Source organism: Hypanus sabinus, chromosome 8 (assembly GCF_030144855.1).
Source record: "Hypanus sabinus isolate sHypSab1 chromosome 8, sHypSab1.hap1, whole genome shotgun sequence".
Taxonomy (NCBI): domain Eukaryota; kingdom Metazoa; phylum Chordata; class Chondrichthyes; order Myliobatiformes; family Dasyatidae; genus Hypanus; species Hypanus sabinus.
The window spans coordinates 16,272,252-16,278,251 of record NC_082713.1 but is presented as its reverse complement, the minus strand read 5'-3'; positions in this window follow the sequence as shown (position 1 = coordinate 16,278,251).

The following is a 6,000-nucleotide window of genomic DNA, read 5'->3' as shown; positions in this document are numbered from 1 at the left end:
CTGAGGCTGTCCACAGGGCAGTGAGACTATTTACCCATAGCTGGGGATCTGGTTCACGAGCACCAGGGCGTGTCCACACACCGGTGGGCCTGCATGCTACATGTTCAGGGGCCAGACCTCCTCCCTGTCCTCTGTAGTTCAGCCTGAAAAAATAAATTAAGTAGCTCAGCCTGAAAAAATAAATTAAGTAGCTCAGCCTGTAAAAATAAATAAATTTAGTGCCAAAAAAGAGAAAAAAGGTGAGGTAGTATACATGGACTTACAGCCCATTTAGAAATGACGGAGGGGAAGAAGCTGTTCTTAAAATATTGAATGCATGTTTTGGGGCTCATGTTCCTCCTTCCTGATAGAAATAATGTCAAGAGGGCATGCCCTGGATGATAGGGGTCTTTAAAGATGGATGCTGCATTCCTGAGGCATCAGCTTTTGAAGATGTCCTTGATGGTGGAGAGGCTTAAGCCCATGATGGAGCTGGCTGAGTTTATAACACTCTGCAGCTTTTTCTGATCCTGTGCCATGGTCCCTCCATACCAGATGATGATGCAACCAGTCAGAATGCTGTCCACAGTATATCAGTAGAAATTCTCCATACAAGGGGTGATTGATAAGTTCATGGCCTAAGGTAGAAGGAGTCAATTTTAGAAAACCTAGCACATTTATTTTTCAACATAGTCCCCTCCTACTTGTACACACTTAGTCCAGCGGTCGTGGAGCATACAGATCCTTTCTTTGTAGAAGTGGTCCACAGCAGGGTTGATTGATAAGTTTGTGGCCTAAGGTAGAAGGAGATGAGTTATTAACTTCAAACTTCCTGCATTTTCACTCAAAGAGTTGAACTGCACATGCATGTAACAACAGTGTCTTGGACCTCCAGGTGGTCCATAGCAGGGCGGATTGATAAGTTCGTGGCCTAAGGTAGAAGGAGATGAGTTATACATCTCTCGTTACATGCACATGCAGGTCAACTTGAATGAAAATGCAGAAGTTTGAAATTAATAACATCTCCTTCTACCTTAGGCTTATCAGTCACCCCATGCTGTGGACCACTTCTGGAGGTCCAAGACGCCGACTTCTACAAAGAAGGGATCCCTATGCTCCACAAATGCTGGACTAAGTGTATAACTGTAGGAAAAATAAATGTGCTCGGTTTTCTAAAATTGACTCCTTCCACCTTTGGCCATGAACTTATCAATCACCCCTCGTATGTTGCAGGTGGATTTGAAGATTCATAATGGCATATGCAAATGACTTTGAGAACAAGGCTATTCAAACTGGAAGTTTCTCCAAAGCTGAAGGAGCCAACCTGTTTTCCGTCCTGACTCTGTTCCCGGCACAGTTCAGTCTTGCTTCCCATTACAGCTGCAGAGTGAGGCACAGGCTGGAATCACAAGCACAGGACAAACCATACAGTCACCCTTAGGCATGAAAAACACTAACCCGTTTTGTTATTTCTGGCTGCAATAAAAATCCGCAAGCCACATCAAAACAGGGCAAAAATCTCAAATCCATGTGATTCAAACAAATTCTGACTTCAGGTAGATTATATGCATGACTATAGTATCTTATCACTTCTTCTACCTCTCCTCTCCAATTCCATTGTTTTACTTTTCTGTTCTAGACTGAAACTGCTCACGTGCAGGAGTTGGCACGTTATGTTGACGTATAAGATGTTGCTGAGGTATTGTATAGAGTTCTGGTCACTTAACTACAGGAAAGATATCAATAAGATTGAATGAGTTCAGAGAAAATTTATAAATACACTGCCAGGACTTAAGGACCTGAGTTAAAGAGGAAGGTTGAATAGGGATGTCACTTCTGAGGCACCATTAAGAAGGCGACTTGTGCAAACGCCTCTGATGGAAATCATTAAATCTTCCCGTTTTAGACTATTGCAGCTGAGATCCACAGTGACAGTCTCTGGTTGCTGATGCGGTTCCCCTTTAACACAGCAGAAGGGAGGATGCTTGCCGGTTTAAAAACTTGTTTAAGGAGATGATTACTGACTATCCTGCTGGCAAATGTAGTCTCTGGTAAATATAATCAATGATCTAAGAGCAAGATTGCTGTACCAGAGGGACATTAGGACCACCTCAGGCCCAGGTCAACCAGGCTCTTGATGAACTGAGCAACGCAATCAACAGGCATTAAAATAGGCGCTCCCGACACCATCCCCATCATTCTGGGGGATTTTAATGAGGCCAGCATGAAAAAGTCTCTGAATAATTATCAACAACTTATCACTTGTGGAACCAGAGGAGCCAATACACTGGATCATTTTTCTATCACCACCAGAAGCACTTACCATGTCATCCCATGCTGACACTTCAGGCAGTCTGATCACCTGGCTGTACTTCTACTCCCTGAGTACAGGCAGAGACTGAAGACTGCAGCACCAGCAGTGAGAACCAAGAAGGTAAGAACAAGGGAAGCACAGAATCACTTACAGGACTGCTTTGAGTTAATGGACTAGATTGTATTCAGGGACCTTTCTTTGAGTATTCCACAATTGTCACAGACTTCATTAAAGCCTTTGTGGATGAGAACATATTGTACAATCTGAATCAAAAGTTGTGGGTGAATCAGGAGATTCGTAGTCTGCTGAGGACTAGATCTGTGGCATTCAAGTCTGGTGATTCAGGACTATAGAAGAAGGCCAGTTATGACCTATAGCGGGCTATCCCAAGAGCAAAGGAACAATTCCAAATGAGGTTCGAGGTGGGATCGGACGTACATCAGATCTGGCAGGGTTTGCAGGCCATTACTTCCTACAAATTGAAACCTAACATGATGAATGGCAGTAATGCTTCAGTCACAAATGAGCTCAATGCCTTTTAATACTCGCTTTGAAAGAGAGAATAAAACTACTATGAGGATCCCTGCAGCACCCAGTTGACCCCGGGATCTTTGTCTCAGAGGCCAACATCGGACCATCTTTCAAGGGGGTGCAATGCGACAGGCCCCAATGGAGTACCAGGTAGAGCTCTGAAAACGTGTGTACAGACCAGCTGGCGGGTGCGTTCAAAGACATTTTCAAACTCTCATTGATACAATTAGAGGTTTACACTTGCTTCAAAAGGGCAACAACCATACCAGTGTTCAAGAAGATCAGAATGAACTGCCTTAATGACTATCATGCAGTAGCGCTCACATCTATGGTGATGAAGTGCTCTCAAAGATTAGTTATGACTTTAATTAACTCCTGTCTCAGATAGGACCTGAACACCTTTCAATTTGCATATCACCATAATGGATCTTCAGTGGATGCGATCTCATTGGCCCTTCATGCATCCTTGGATCACTTGGACAATACAAACACGGATCTGAGTTGATGGGTGTGTGCCTATGAGAGCGTACTGTGCATACCAGAATCAAAAGCTGTGGATGAACCAGGAGATTCATAGCTTGCTGAGTGCTAGATCTGTGGCATTCAGTCTGGTGATTCAGGACTATACAAGACAGCCAGTTATGACTTACGGATACAAATACTTATGTTAGGATGCTGTTTATTGACTACAGCTCAGTGTTCAAATGATTCTTATAAGAATGATCAAAAAGCTCCAAAACTTAGGCCTTTGTATTTCTCTCTGCAACTAGATCCTGAACTTCCTCTTTGGAAGATCACAGTCTGTATGGATCAGAAATAATATCTCCACCTTGCTGATAATTAACACTGGTGCACCTCAGGGATGTGTGCTTAGCCCACTGCTCTACTCTCTCTACATCCATGACAGTATGGCTAGGTACAGCTCAAATAACATCTATAAATTTTCTGATGATGCAATAATTGTTGGCAGAATCTCAGATGGAGGGTGTACAGGAGTGAGATATACCAGCTAGTTGAGTAGTTTTTGCACCAGCAACCTTGCACTCAACATTAGTAAGACCAAAGAAATCATTCTGGATAGGACGAGCAAACACACTCAGTCCTCAGAGAGGGACCAGAAGTGGAATGAGTGAACAATTTCAAGTTCCTGGGTATCAGCTTCTCTGAGGATCTATCCTGGGCAATAGTTATGCAGTTACAAAGAAAGCATGACAGTGGCTAAATTTCATTAGGAATTTGAGGAGGTTTGATATGTCACCAAAGGCACCTGCAAATTTCTACAGATGTACCATGGGGAGCATTCTGACTGGTTGCGATACCATCTGGTGTGGGGTGGGGGAGTGGGCACTGCACAGCATCGGAAACTTTCATCATGGTCTGCACCATCATGGGCACTAACCTCCCCAGTGTACAGGGCATCTTCAAGCAGTGAAGCCTCTAAAAGGTGGTATCCATCATTAAGGACCCCCATCACCCAGGACATGCCCTCTTTTCATTGCTACAATCAGGAAGGAGGTACAGGAGCCTTAAGTATATATATACAAACACTTCTTTCTGTAATTTACAGTTCTTTATTATGTATTGTAGTGTACTGCTGCAAATTTCACAACATATACCGGTGATACCAAATCTGATTCTGATTTCTGAAATTAGGACGTTTTTCCCTGCAGTATTCAAGAATGAGAGGAGATTTGATAAAGGTATACAGAATTATGAATGGTAGAGATAAGGTAGGTGCCGTCACATTTTTTCCCAGTGTGGGTGAGAGTAGAACTAGAGGTCAGAGGTTAAGGGTGAAAGAGGAAATATTCAAGGGCAGCATGAAGGGCAAGTTCTTTACTTGGAGGGCGATGAGAGTGTAGAAGGAGTTGCCAGCCAGCAAAAGAGGTAGATGCAGGTTTGTTTGCAACATCTAAGAGACAAGTACGTCAATGGGAGCAGCCTGGAAAGCTTTGGTCAGTGAGAAAGTTCAGTGAGACTTGGAAGTGTTCCGTATGGCTAGATGAGGTGAAAGGCCACGTTTCTGTGCTGTCGTGTTCTATGCCTGTATGTAGGCCACACTGTAGCCACATTTAGATTTCATTTTGACCCTTTGGTGACAGTCCACACACTCTTCACTGATGTAAACATCAGAAACCAAATGAGCCTGTGCTCTGATTGATAATAACCTGCTGTTAAAGGTAAGGCTAACAATGGTTCAACCCCTCTGAATGGCAGAGAAGCTCAGAAACAGCCATCACTTGAACTTGAAAAACTCCCCTCAATAGGTCTTTGTTGTACTGGTACAGGTTTGGCTGACGTGTGTCTGATGTGCACACACCCAGGCTCAGAGCTATGTAAATGAATGCAGTATCACTGCTAAATTTTACACCTTGGTTTTTAAAATAAACAGAAGCTGAAAGAATCTCTCGTCTCCACCATAAATACTCAGTCTTTTATTCAATAAAACTACTGGTTAATTTCAGTGATTGAAAGAATGATATAAATTTACTGGTGTTTGCTTTACAAAGTTTGGGAGTAAAAACCATGGGATATTTGGCATAGGAACACAGGAACAGCATTGTGCTATTCAGCCTTACAAACTAACCTTCAATGAGATCACAGTTGTTTATAACTTCCCTTACTCTCCCCATTCCTTAACATTTCCAGCTAACAAAAACAATTGAACAAATTCTGGGTCAAATTTAACAACTAATTTACTGCCTTGTTGCTATCTATTGAAAAAATTTACAGCGTTTTGAACTCCCTCTGGGAGGTATAGGTCTAATATTTAGACTAATTCCCTTTAATGCTCTACTTCCCAAATTTCACTCTGTTTAGTTTCCCATCATGAAAACCAGCCTCCTCCCTTTACAGACTCCAGAAGTCCAATCTTCTCGTTGCCTTGGTAAAGCAGCAATCTTAATCAAAGATGCTACCTACCCCACACCTCTGCACAGGGCAAAAGATATGAAAGTTTGAATACATGTACTACCAGGCACAGGGACAGCTTCCATCCTCCAGGTGCTAAGATTTCCTCAAACATTCCAAAGATGTGGAGGTTAGGGTTAGTAAATTGTGAGCATGCTCTGTTGATACCGGAAGCAAGGTGACACTTGTGGGCCACCCCCAGTGTCGTCACTGATTCTGGACTCTTGAAAACTCACTGATTCCTCAACCACTGTTTGCTTTACTTG